The sequence below is a fragment of the Mustela putorius genome, unplaced genomic scaffold (genome assembly GCF_011764305.1).
Source record: "Mustela putorius furo isolate JIRA1106 unplaced genomic scaffold, ASM1176430v1.1 tig00003834_pilon_pilon_pilon, whole genome shotgun sequence".
Lineage (NCBI taxonomy): Eukaryota > Metazoa > Chordata > Mammalia > Carnivora > Mustelidae > Mustela > Mustela putorius.
The window spans coordinates 4247835-4261923 of NW_025421987.1; the positions used below are offsets into that span (position 1 = coordinate 4247835).

Below are 14089 nucleotides of genomic sequence, written 5' to 3' on the forward strand. Positions count from 1 at the left end.
TCAACAGCACCTATTATCCCAGGCTGTCCTCTTCCATCACAACAGAGCCACAAAGGGCTGGGTGGCTGTTGTATCCAGCGAGAGAAAGTTCCAGGAGCTGAGGAGAGAAAATGACCACCTGAGGAGATGCTGACTGCAGGCTGGTCACTTTTCATGATTGACCCTCTTGCTCCTGCTGCTCCGTGCGCAGCCTGCAGAGGCTGGGCAGTGTGAGGGGGTTCCTGGGTTGGCTAGGCCCCCAGGAAGGAGGGAAGTCCCACTATGAGGGTACAGGGACCTGGGGTCCCCTGCAGGTATGACTAGGCTCAGGACAGCTGGGTTATGAACAGCCACACCCCTGTTCACCAACTGCATGGACTTTTGTGAATAATGTCTTATTATTCTGTCTCTAGTGAAGCTACTATTTCTAAATAATTCCCACAGTTACTCTGAGTAGTACACCATTATAACTCTTACTGCATATATAAATAAACTTTGTTATTATTCTCATGAATAGTTTCCCCCATCAGAAGTGCTAGAATTTTATACAATAGGTATGGGATTTTGATTTAAATTACCTCCACCAACTTAAGCATCCTGTAAAGGCCGACATGGATAGAGACACTCAAAACAAGACCACTTCTGTGCTCTAGGACTACTGTAACAAGACTGCAAAAGTAATGCAATATTTATGTGAAGAAAATGCAATTTTAAAAACAGGAAAAAAAAAAAACTTAAAACATCCCATTCAAACTACATAAAATCATTCTTAGTATAGTCCTAAACTGCTATTTTACTCATAAATTAAAATTTTAGTGTTGAATTCATGTTTTAGACCTAAATTCATATCTTAGCCCTAGATTCATATTTTAGCCCTAAATTCATAAAATTAGTTTAGTGCTAAATTTACAGATAGGAAAACATAATAATTTGCAGTCATTTCCTTCTGGTTCTCTCTCTCTCTCTCTCTCTTTTCTTCTTTTCTTTCTTTTTCTTTTTTTTTTGTAATCTTTGTTGCTTTATTTGAAACAGTGTTGATATTTGCCACTCAAAATTTTACACAGTCAAAATAAAAAGTTTTCTTCTGATGAAAAATGCACCCTCTCATGTGTTTCTATGTACACATGCAAGGACCCCATGATGCAGAATATAGACTATTGTGAATACTGAAAATGTGAAAATAGAGCTGAAAGTTTTAAAACATTGCTTACACAGAGGTGCCTGTGTGGCTCAGTCCACCAAGAATCTGCCTTCAGGTCAGGTCATGATCTCAGGGTCCTGGTATCAAACCCCATGTTGGGCTCCCTACTCAATGGGGAGTCTTCTTCTCCTTCTCCCTCTGCCCCTACCTTCTCTGGTGCTCACTCACTCTCTCTCTCCAGCTGCACTCTCTCTCAAATTATTAAAATGAATTCTTTAAAAAAAAAACTCCTTTATGATTAAAAACAAAATTGCTTACACATACATGAATACCTGAAAGAAAAAGAAAAAAAAAAAGTGTTCCTGTAATTCGTGAGGAGAGGAAAGACTCCTTGAATTTCTTGACAGAGCAGAGTGCCCTGATTTACCAGCAAAGATCCCAGCCAGAAGCACATCTCCCACATGGTTCAAAGGATGAAGAGGCCAGGGGACAGTCCCCAGCTGCATCAGAGAGGACGGTAGCACCAAGGAGGTTGATCCCAGTCTCTAGTCACAGGAGGTGGTATCCACCCCTGGGCCTGGAGGACAGGGAAGTGGCATTAGCTGAGGCCAGTGGAGGGCATATCAGGGAACAGGGAATAGTGGCCCCCTCCCCCCATGACTTCCAGTCTTCCCTGGAGAGCTGGAGCAGGGCAGCCACCCACAGGGCCTGGATGTGCAGGCAGGGGAGTCAGCGTCAGACACAGAGCATGCAGAAAAGGGTCCAGAAGCAATCTGGAGGAGGACTCACACACACGACACTATTTGATCCAAAGTGGGAGTGTGTGCTACAGTCTTTGTTCACTTTCACATAGGTAGTGAGTATCTCTGCAGTATCTATGATGTCTTTGGTATTGTTCTGATATGAGGGATGCAGTGATGGGTTACTCAGAACAAAGTGAGGCCTGTGGACCCCCAGAGCATATGTCCCAGTGACAGGCAAGGACAAGCAATACAGAACAAGGCAATTGGGAATTGCAATTTCTGTTCTGCAGAGAATTCCAATAGGGTGATGGCTGCCAGGGGCCATACTCAGGGTTGACATTCAGGTTGAGATAAAGGTAACAGGAGATAGCCTGGGAACACAGGGGGCCAAATGTTCCAGGCAGAGAAAATATGAGTATAAAGGTGGAGGGGTATGTTTCAGAGGCAGAGTAAACACGGCACAGGTGACAGGGAAGTAGGTAGGGAGGAGGGCCCCCAGAGAAACTTCTCTGTGGTGTAGGGTAGGGATACCGGGGGAATTGTGGGCCTGGAGATGGGGTGATGGCTGGGCATGTGTGTTATTTGTGTACTACACAGATCTCTGTGGCTCTAGGGACAGGGGAATCTGGGGTAGAGGAAGAAGGGCAGGATTCTGGAAGGGGCTCACAGGGTGTATATGAAGCACTGGGGGCTAGCACTGCTGTGGCCTCAAGGGCATACTTTGGGATTCTTTGTCCCCAGCAATGACTTTCTACATTTCTGACCGAGGGGACCTCCATAGCCTTGTCATCCTAGATGTGAGGCCATACCTGTCCTGAGCAGTGTGGGGGCTGAAGCTGGATGGGACCACATGGAGGGGCCTGCACATGAACCTGCACACACCCAGCAGTCCTCCTCCCTGAGCACCTCTGCAGGGCCATGAGGGATGAGGGCATATGGTCCTGATTGGAGTCCCCATCATCAGACTCCTTGAAAATATTATACAAGCTTGATGGAGCGGGGCTTCATTCAGTAGACCCATGGAGTGCTCATGTCCTCCATGAGGCCCTTCTCCACCACAACCCCCAAAACAGCCTCTGATCTGCAATCTTGCCAAATACAGGTGCAATTTTATCCTTGGGGTCACTAGTGGTCTATTTGTGGCTAGCTTAATACTCGAATATTCTCTCTTGTCCCCACTGCTGATGAAATTTTCAATCTGAATCATAAGGTCAGGATGAACGAAACTTGCATGATGAGAGTATTTGTAAGACTGGAGCTAACGGGAGGAACAGAAGATGGTGGGCGAGTAGGGGACCCTCTTTCATCTGGTCCCTTGAACTCAGCTAGATAGCTATCAGATCGTTCTGGGAACACCTATGAAGACAACCTGGGACAGTGTGGTCTCAGAATCTCCAAGGTCACAGATAAATAGTAGTGCCTGATTATGGCAGAATTCCCCAGCATTGGAAATGGGAAGCTGGCCACAATCAGTGAGCCCAGGAGCGGGCTTTATCCTCAGGGCTGCCATAAACTAGGAAGAAGGGCATAGTCAGGCAGCTGCTCTAAGACAATGGGCTCTGCAAGTGATAGAACCACAAATAGACCCTCCACTTTCTCCCAGGGGGAATGGTGCAGGTTTGTGCTCCAGGATTCTGCAAAGTGTGGAGACTCTGAGTGGGGTTACAAGCCTCATATTCAAAGGCTTGGTCACAGGCTTGGTGAACACTGAGTGTGTGCAGAAAACAGGGAGACTAAAGTGGTTGACTACGTTTCCCTGAGGGTGCACCAAAGAGTGGGGGCCTCAAACTCTCAGCTCTGGATCTAGAGATTGGGGCACCGCAATTTTTATTTCTGTCCTCTAAAGCAGCACAGAAAACCTTCAGGAAACAAAAGGCCCATAAAACAAAGAAGAGCCAAGGCCCTGGCGAGAGCTGCGTGATTCCACCAGGACAAAGATATTTTAGAGCCAGCCTAACAGACCCCAACCCCGAGGACCAGCAAGAATATCCAGCCAATAACAAGTGTACTGATTGTTCAAATGGAAAAACTCCAGCGCTGGAGAAAATACTAAATAGAAATTTTAAGGTTTTACTCCACATTTGATACACATGATTATTTAGTCTCAGTTTAAAATTTCCTTTTTCTTTCATCCTTTTTCCTTTTCAAAATTTTATTTTATCCACTCTTTTGAAGACTTTTAAAATTTTCATTTGTCATTTTATACACATATTCTTCATTTTTGCCTTCTTTCATTGTCCTTAATTTTACATATTTATAGAAGTTTTTCTTTGTCTGCAATTTTAAAATCTAGTGTCTTCTAACATACAGAGGAAAATACACTCATGTCTTGGTGTATCACTCTGTTCTACCTGCCTGATTACATTTTCTCTTTTTTTTTCCTTTTTTTTTCTTTCCTTTTATTTTTTTATTATTTATTTGTTTGTTTGTTTGTTTTTTCCTTTCCTAGTTTCTGAAGTCCTCTGGTTTGTCTAAAAATATCAATTTTGTTGTCTTAGTCATTATTCTCTGGACAAAAAAGCAAGAAAGAAAAACTCACCTTGAAAAAGAGAACAAGAGGCAGTAATGACTGCCAGGCACATAATCAGTATGGATATTTGTAAAATGTTGTAAAATGTCAGAGCCAGAACTCAGAATACCAATTATAAATGTGTAGATGGGTTTGCAAAAAACATAGAAGACAATAGAGATTCCCTTTCTGGAGAAATCAAAGACCTAAAATCTAATCAAGGTGAAATCAAAAAGGATCTAAATGAGATGCAATATAAAATTGAGGGTCTAGGGCATGTGGGTGGCTCAGTCGGTTGAGTGGCTGCCTTTGGCTCAGGTAGTGATCCTGGAGTCCCTGGATAAGATCCCACATCAGGCTCCCTGTTTGGCAGAGTCTGTTTCCTGCTCTGACCCTCCCTCTTTTCATGCGTGCTCTCTCTCCCACTCTCTCTCTCAAGTGAATAAATAAATGAAATCTTTAACAAAAATTGGAGCTCCAAGTTCTGGGATAAAGGAGGCAGAATGGAGAATCTGTGCATAGAAGAGAACATGATGGAGAACAAAACTGAGGAAAAGAGAGATAAACAACTACTAGATTTCGAGGAGAGGATTTGAGAGATCAGTGAGACCATAAAGTAAATTGGTATTAGATTAATTGGGGACGCAAAGAAAGAGGAAAGAGGGGAGACGAAGGCAGATTTCAACAAATTGTAGTTGAGAAATTCACTAATCTAGGGAAAGAAACAGGCATTCAAGTTGCCTGGGTAGTTAAATTCACTAAGTGTCTGCTGTCAGGTCAGATCATGATCTCAGGGTCCTAGGCTCGAGCCCCATGTCAGGCTCTCTACTCAATGGGAAGTCTACTTCTCCCTAAAAAGAGAACATAGAGGCACTACTGATTGCCAGGCACCTCATCAGTACGGATATTTGTAAAATGTCAGAGCTAGAATTCAGAATATCAATTCTAAAGATAGAGCTGGGTTTGCAGAAAGCATAGAAGACACTAGAGAATCCCTTTCTGGAGAAATCAAAGAACTAAAATCAAATCAAATCAAAACCAAAAAGGGTATTCATGAGATGCAATTAAAAATGGAGGCTCTAGAGCAGCTGGTTGGCTCAGTTGGTTGAGTGACTGCCTTCGGCTCAGCTAATGATCCTGGAGTCCCTGGATCAGGTCCTGCATCAGGCTTCCTGCTTGGCTGGGAGTCTGCTTCTTCCTCTAACCCTCCTATTCTCATGCTATCACTCTCTCATTCTCTTGCTCAAGGAAATAAATAAATACAACCTTTTTTATTTTTTTTTTAAATGGAGGCTCTAACTGCTAGGATAAAGGAGGCAGAAGAGAGAATCTGTGGCATAGAAGATGAAACAATGGTGAATAAAACTGAGGAAAAGAGAGATCAACAATGACTAGGTTATAAGGAGAGGATTTGAGAGACCAGTCAGACCCTAAAGTGAAATAGTATTCAATTAATTGGGGAAGAGAAAAAAGAGGAGCAGAAGGTAGATTGGAACAAACTGTAGCTGAGAAGTTCCCTACTCCGGGGAAAGAAACAGGCATTCAAGGCCAGGAGGCACAGAAAACCCTCTCAAAATGAAGAAAAAGACATCAATACCCCAACCTAAAAGAGAGAAGCTTGCCAATCTCAGAGACAAAGAGAAAATCCTGAGAGCAGCTAGGGACAAGAGGTCCTTAAGTACAGAGGTAGAAACAGAAGGCTGGCAGCAGACCTATCCACAGTGACCTGGCAGGTCAGAAAGGATGGGCGTGATCCTCTCAGACTGTTCAATGAGAACAAGATGCAGCCAAGAAGACGTTCTCCAGCAAGGCTGTCTTTCAGAATAGAAGGAGAGATCCAGATCTTCCAGGACACACAGAAACTGAAGGATTCAGTGATCAGTAAACCAGCCCTGCAAGAAATAGTAGAAGACCACCTTCAAGCCAAGAGAAAGCCCCAAAGGAATATAGCTCAGAAAGGAACAGACACAATAGACAGAAACAGTGACCTTAGAGGAAATACAAAAGCACTACATTCATGTCTTTAAGTAGTTACTGTGAATGTCTTTGGGATCAAGGCTCCAATCAAAAGTCACAGGGTATCATATGCAGAAAAAAATAAGACCCTTTGAAATGCTGACTGCAAGAGACTCATTGGAGACCCAAAGCACCTCCTGAGTGAATGTGAGGTAGTGGGACACCATGTATCATGCAAATGCACATCCAAGGAAAGCTGGGGTAGCAATCCTCACATCAGACAATTAGATTTTCAAGCGAGGAAGGACAGTATAACATATTTAAAGGGTCTATCCATATAATTAAGCACTGTAAATATTGATGCCTCTAACTTGGAAGCAGCCTATGATATATACCAATTAATTAATCACAAGATAAAAGGAAGACTTTGATAATAGCACAGTCATACAAGGGGACTTTTACAGCTCACTCACTGCAATGGGCAGATCATCCAAACCAAAGAACAACCAGGAAACAAGGGGATTGAATGACACACTGCACCAGTTGGACTTCACAGATATATTCAGACCACTCCATCCTAAAGCAACAGAATACACATTTTTCTCCCGTTCTCATGGAAATTTTTCCAGAGTAAATCACATACTGGTTCCCAAATCAGGACTCAGCCATTACCAAAAGAATGGGATGCGTCCCTGCCTATTCTAGACCACGATGCTTTGAAACTGGAGTTCAGTCACAAGAGGAGATTTGGGAGGAAATGGAACACATAGAAGCTAAAGACCATCCAACTAAAGAATGAAGTGCTCAACCAGGAAATTAAAGAAATTCAAAAATTCATGGATGCATGGGACACCTGGGTGGCTCAGTCAATTAAGCACGGGTCAAAATAGCAAAATTAACAAGTCACAAAAAAACAAATGTTGGCGATAATGAAGAGAAAGGGGAACATACACGGTTGGAGGGAATACAGGCCACTCTGGAAAACAGTATGGAGGTTCATCAAGAAGTTAAAAATACAGCTACCCTATGGCCCACAAACTGCACCACTAGGGTGGAATTTACCAGAAAGATCCAAATTAAGGGACCCAAAGGGTCTCCCATACCCCCAACGTTTATTGCAGCAATGTCCATAATCGCCAAAGTGGAAAGAGCCCAGATGTTGATCAAGAGATGAATGCATACAGACAATCTGATAGAGACACACCATGGAATATTACTCAGCCATCAAAAAGGATAACAGCTTACCATTTATATCACTGTGGATGGAACAAAAAGCTATTATGCTGAGCAAAATAAGTGAACCAGAGAAACTCAAGTATCTTGTGGTTTTACTCATATATGGATTATAAGTAACAGCACGGAGGATCATAAGGGAGGGAAAACTGAAAGGAAACAAATCAGAGAGGAGATAAACCTCAAGACACTCTTAATCCTAGGAAAAAAACTGGGGGTTGGAAGAAGGAACTGGAGTGGGGGGTGGGGTAAATGTGTGACAGGCATTAAGGAGGGCACCTGATGTGATGACCACTGGATGTTATATGCAACTGATAAATAACTGAACTCTACATATGAAACTAATGATATACTGTATGTTGGCGAATGAATTAAAAGTTTAAAAAGGAAGTTTCTTATCATTAAGAAGCTTTACTTTAAAAACAAAGAAAAGCCCAGGGCACCTGGGTGGCTCATTGGGTTAAAGCCTCTGCCTTTGGCTCAGGTCCTGATCCCAGGGTCCTGCGTCGAGCCCTGCATCGGGCTCTCTGCTCAGCAGGGGGCCTGTTTCTCCCTCTCTCTGCCTGCCTCTCTGCCTGCTTGTGATCTCTGTCTGTCAAATAAGTAAATAAAATCATTTAAAAAATAATAATAAAATAAAACCAAAGAAAAACCCAAACAAACTAAAAATAAATAAATAAAATAAATAAATAAACAACAACAAAAACAGGAAAAAAAAATAAATACCCTGAAGGAAACAGGTATTTTTGATCCCCATCCCTCCTATATATCTCATTTCAAACCCAAACCAGAGTCCGTTACCTGAAATAAAGTCTCTGCCTGGTCAGGGACCACTGGACCCTCTGTATTGGATCAGACATTAGGGCATCTCTTCCCCCATCTGTTAGATTTGTAAAACATAGACTGGAGATAGTAAGCACTATTCTTCCTTCTGAGCATAGTTGATGCCAAGTGCTATCAGCTAACTTTCCAAGGGAAATGTAGCCTGCAGAAAGAAGCACTTGAGGAATCAGAAACCTGCAGGAGGACCCTGACTCTCACGCACAGACTGGACTGTTCAACCACATATCCTGCAGGAGAACATCCAGGCAGATGCTCTCAGGCATGGTTTTCAAAGCCAAACCCCAGCCAGTCCTCAGGTTCACAACAAAGTGAGGAAATAACTCCCCAGGCTCTGCCATCCCCTGACATAAATCCATACCAGAACTCATGTCTAACTACCGAAGGCTAACCCCCTGGGAAGCTCTTTGAGAGACCATGCCCTGGGTTAGGCTTAAAAGGCTCCTCCATCCATTTCTAGGATGACAAATCGTGTCACTCAGCCAGGGCTCAGTAGCGTCCCAATGTGGCCTCCCAAGGGCAGGCCATTCCCACACCCTCCCAGAGCAATGAGGCTGCTCCCAGGCTCCATCATGGACCCCAACCTATCAGGTAAGGAGGAAAGGCTACTGGCCACCCACAGGCCCTTCATGGGAAACAAAGGCTGTAGAAGAAGGGCCACATGAAAGAAACAGGCTGGGCCCCTATGTCACCCTGTGGCAGAGTCACCCCCTTGCAAGAACCCCTGGATTGAACAAGGACACACTGTCTCCACAGACTCCATGAAACTGTAATACCCTGCCAGACCCAGCTGAGTTCTTCTGAGTTGCGAGGATTGGAATCTTGATCTCTTAGTTAGTACCTCTGGAGATACCCTCCATGTCAGAATGACAGTCATCTGCCTGCCCACCATGGCTACACAAAGGAGGAAGGGTGCCTCAGAGAAAGGAGATCCTGGGAACTTTATAGGCAGGACCAGAATCCCTGCAGCAGAGGGAAACTTCAGATGAGGAGAATGGGCCTTGCATGGGAAGAAGGCCATAACACTTGGCCCTGACTTCTTTTGTGCACAGAGAGGGACATGACCTAGGCCTGCTTTGACCCCCAATTTGCTGTAGGGCAGGTGGGCTGGGAGGGCAGAGCTCCAGGCTGGGATCAGCCCTTCCTACCAGCCCCAGTTCTTGTGAGATTAACGTCACTTTCTAATTCACAGCAAAGTGATGGACAACTGTGTTCTAGGATCTGTCTGGCCTCCCCTCCCCCAGCCCAGCTGACCTACCCAATTTCCAGAGTTCTAATGGTTCTACTGGTCAGTTGTTGCCACAGGATGCTGGTATTCGGGGGCAGAGCTGTGAAGCCCTATGTAGCCATGGAGAGCCCACTGTTGGCTGCCTCATCCACTTACCAGCTGGTCCTGGAGAAGCTGTGGGGTGCACTGCTGGCAATTTCTGGTAGCTAGAGACACACCCCAAGTCTCCCTGTGGTGCTCTGGGTGATACTGGTAGGTACAGTATTGCTGCTTTTCCTAAGGAAGGAAAAGCATTCTAAGAAGGGCAATGGAACTGAGCAAAAGGTGTTTGACCACCATAAAGTCTGTGTAGGAGGCAGTGAGAATATTGGCTCAACCACACAAGCCAAGAATGCCCTCAGGCCATACACAGTGGTGATCAGTTCTCCCACATTACAAACCTTGTGCTTGTCAGCAATGGATAGAAACCTGATCAGGTTAAAATGGGATGCTGCTAACTTTCTTAAAAAGCAGCACAGAAGAGCCAGCCTTATGATCTTCCCCAAGTCACTGGTGAAAAGCCCATTGGGAGAGAATCAGAGAAGGGTGGAGAACAAATTGTGAAGAAAAGAATGAGTGATTTCATCGAAAACACTGATTTTATAGAATAACTAGAATGGTTCATGCAAGAAATTTCAAGATGTGGACAGAGCACTGCAGGAAAAGGAGGGTAAAGAAATGCTGGAACCCTTGAAGGCATGCACAGGGCACATCCTAAAAGATCAAGCCAGCCAATCACTGTCCCCCAGGGAAGGACACGAGCTGCAGGTTGTCCCCTCACCTGACCTCTGCACAGATCACACTGGTGACACAACCTGGGGAGTCCCACAAAAGTGTGGAGCAGGAAATTGCAATCACCCACCTTCCAGGTAGCCCCTGATCTGAAGGGTGTCACCGATGTTGCTGGCTTCCATGTGTTCCCTCCAAGTCCCCAAAGGGAACGTCAAGACAGACTCAGACAACTGAGGGCAGAAAGGGGAGAGATTACTGTGGTAACAAGTCAAATACAGTCTCCAAACCCACAAACCATCTCTGCAACAGGAAAATTCAGGGCTTGACAGTGAGATTCAGCAGCCAAAGCTGAAACTTCAGGAAACCCAAGAACAGGATCAACACATTCTGTATCTTCACAGAAAACACTTTCACGGGCAAGCTCAGCTCTAGCAAATGACACAGAAATTGACCAGCGTTTATAGAGACAAGAACTTCACCTACCAATTTTGGAGCTTCTCATAGATGGCCCAAGAGATAACCCATGGTATGGAGATAAACAGTTCCCACTATCATAAGGCTGTCCTCTTCCATCACGACAGAGCCGCAAAGGCTGGGTGGCAGCTGTTTCCAACGAGAGAATGTTCCAGGAGCTGGGGAGAGAAAATGATCAACAGCCACACCCCTGCTCACCAATTGCATGGACTTCTGTGAATAAGTCTGATTACTCTCTCTTTCTAGTGAAGCTACTATTTCTAAATTGTTCCCACAGTTACTTTTAGTAGTACACCATTATACCTCTTACTGCATATATAAATAAACATCGTTAATATTTTCAGGAATAGATAGAATCCCCCATCAGATGTGTTAGAAATATATGCTGTTGGCATGGGATTTTGTTTTGAATTAATGCCACTATGACTTAAGCATCCTCTAATGGTTGACATGGAGAGACACAAGACCATTATCTGTGCTCTAGGACTACTGTTACAAAGTCTGCAGGAGTAACTCAATATTTGTGTTTAAAAAAATGTAGTTTTAAAAACAGAAAAAAAAATCTTAAAACTACATCCTACTCAAACTACATAAAATTTTTGTTAGTGTGGTCCTCAACTGCTATTTGAGTCCTAAACTAAATTTTAGTCCTGAACTCATATTTTAGACCTAAATTCTTATTTTTGAACTAGATTCATATTTTAGTCCTAAATTCATAGGATTCATTTAGTCCTAAATTTATACATAGGAAAACATAAGAATTTATTTCTTGTTCTCTACTTTTTTTGAGGGGGGATTATCTTTGTTGCTATGTTTAAGACAATGTTTGTTGTTTACCACTCGTGAATTTTATGCAGTCAAAATAAAAAGTTTTCTCCTGACTGCAAATGGACCCTCTCGTGTGTACATGCACGTGCAAGGACCCCATGATGCAGAATCTAGACTACTGTACTTTTGTGAGTACTGGAAAATGTAAAAATAGAGGTGAAAGTTGTAAAATATTGCTCACATGGTCGGGGGTGCCTGGGTTGCTTGGTCCATTAAGCATCTGCTTTCAGGTCAGGTCATGATTTCGGGGTTCTGGGATCAAGACCCATGTTGGACTCCCTGCTCAGTGGGGGGGTGTCTGATTTTCCTTCTCCCTCTGTTCCTCCCCTCTCTTGTGCCCACTCTCTCTTTCTCTCTCTCCTGCTACACTCTCTCTCAAATTATTAAAATAAATTCTCAAAAAAATTTGTGATTAAAAACAAAATTGCTTACACATACATAAATACCTGAAAAGAAAAAAAAATGTGTACATGCAATTCGAGAAGAAAGGAAAGACTCCATGATCTTCTTCACAGGGAAGAGTGCCCTGATTTACTAGCAAAGATCCCAGCCAAGAGCACTTCTCCCACATGGTTCAGAGAGTGAAGAGGACAGGGGACAGTCCCCAGTCTCTAGCAAAAGGAGGTAGTATCCACCCCCGGGCCTGGAGGACATGGAATTGGCATCAGCTGAGGCCAATGGAAGGCTTATCTGGGAACAGAGAATAGTGGCCCCTTCCCCCATCCATGTCCTCCACTTGTCCCTGGAGAGCTGGAGCAGGGCAGCTACCCACAGAACCTGCGTGTGCAAGAAAAGGAGTCAGCCTCAGACACAGAGCATGCAGGAAAAAGGTCCAGAAGCAATCTGGAGAAGGACTCGCACATGTGACACTATTTGATCCAAAATGTGAGTGTTTACTCCTGCCTTTGTTCTCTTTCACATAGGTAGTGAGTATCTCTGCAGCATCGACGATATCTGTGGTGGTGTTCTGGTATGTGGGATGCAATGATGGGTCACTCACAACAAAGTGAGGCTTGTGGACCCTCAGATCTTATGTCCTCGTGATGGGCAAGGCCAAGGAATAAAGAACAAGGGGATTAGGGACAGCAATCTCTGCTCTGCAGAGAATTCCAACAGGGTGATGGCTAACAGGGGCCGTACCCAGAGGTAACATTCAGGCTGAGATGAAGATAACAGGAGGTAGCCTGGGAAAGCAGGGGGCTGAATGGTCCAGGAAGAGAGTACATGGGTATAAAGGTGGAAGGCTGTGCTTCAGAGGTAGGGATACACAGCAAAGATGACAGGGAAGTGGGTAGAGCCGGGCTGCTGCAGAAACCTCTTTGCGGTGTAGGATAGAGATACTAGGGGAAGTTGTGGGCCTGGAGACAGGGTGATGACTGGGCATGTGTGTGATTTGTGTACTACACAGATCTCTGTGACTGCAGGGACAGGGGAATCTGGGGTGGATGAGGAAGGGCAGGATTCTGGGAGGAGCTCACAGGGTCTATATGGAGTACTGGGAGCTAGCACTGCTGTGGCCTCAGGGGAAAGCCTTAGGTTTGTCTATCTCCAGCAATGACTCTGAATTTCTGACCAAGGGGACCTCCTTGACTTGGCTTCCCAGATGTGACCCATGCCCATCCTAAGCAGTGAGGGGGCTGAGACTGGATAGGGCCACATGGAAGAGCCTGCACACATAGAGCTGCACACACCAGGCAGTCCTCCTCCCTGGGCACCTCTGTAGGGCCAGGAGGGAAGTGGGCACTTGGTCCCGATTGGAGAACCCATCATCAGACTCCTAAAAATATTATACAGGCTTGATGGAGCAGGGCAGTTCAGTACACCCATGTACACTTATGTCCTCCATGAGGCTCTTCTGCACCAAACCAGCCTCTGATCTGTGACCTTGGCATAGACAAGTCCAATTTTATCATTAGGTTCAGTGGTGGTCTATTTGGGGCTGGCTTAATACTTGAATATTCTCTCCTTTCCACACTGCTGATGAAACATCCAATCTGAATCCTAAGGTCAGGATGAAAAAAACTTGGTAGATGAGAGTATTTTTAAGATTGGAGCTAACAGGAAGAACAGAAGATGGTGGACAAGTAGGGGACCCTCTTTCATCGGGTCCCTGCAACTCAGCTAGCTATCAAATTTTTCTGGGAACACCTATGAGGAAACCTGGGACAGTGAGGTCTCAGAATCCCCAGGGTCACAGATAAATAGTGGTGCCGGAGTGTGGCAGTTCCCAAGCATTGGAGAGGGGAAGCCAGCCACAATCAGTGAGCCCAGGAGTGGGCTTTCTCCTCGGAGTTGCCATAAACTAGGAAGATGGGCATAGTCGGGCAGCTACTCTAAGACAATGCCTTGCAAGTGACAGAACCACAAGTAGACCCTCTGCTTTCTCC

General features: G+C 44.7%; 1 long non-coding RNA gene across 5 annotated transcripts in view; it reads right to left on the reverse strand.

Annotated features, from left to right (window-relative positions):
• The window catches only part of LOC106003575, a 127354-nt gene that overhangs the window by 15374 nt on the left and 97891 nt on the right, over positions 1–14089 (reverse strand). For all 5 annotated transcript variants that reach the window (XR_006609036.1, XR_006609037.1, XR_006609035.1 and 2 more), the window contains 3 exons: positions 10884–11032; positions 10531–10630; positions 9786–9905 (listed from right to left, as the gene is read on the reverse strand). This is a non-coding gene — a long non-coding RNA (uncharacterized LOC106003575). The remainder of the gene's footprint in view (positions 1–9785; positions 9906–10530; positions 10631–10883; positions 11033–14089) is intronic.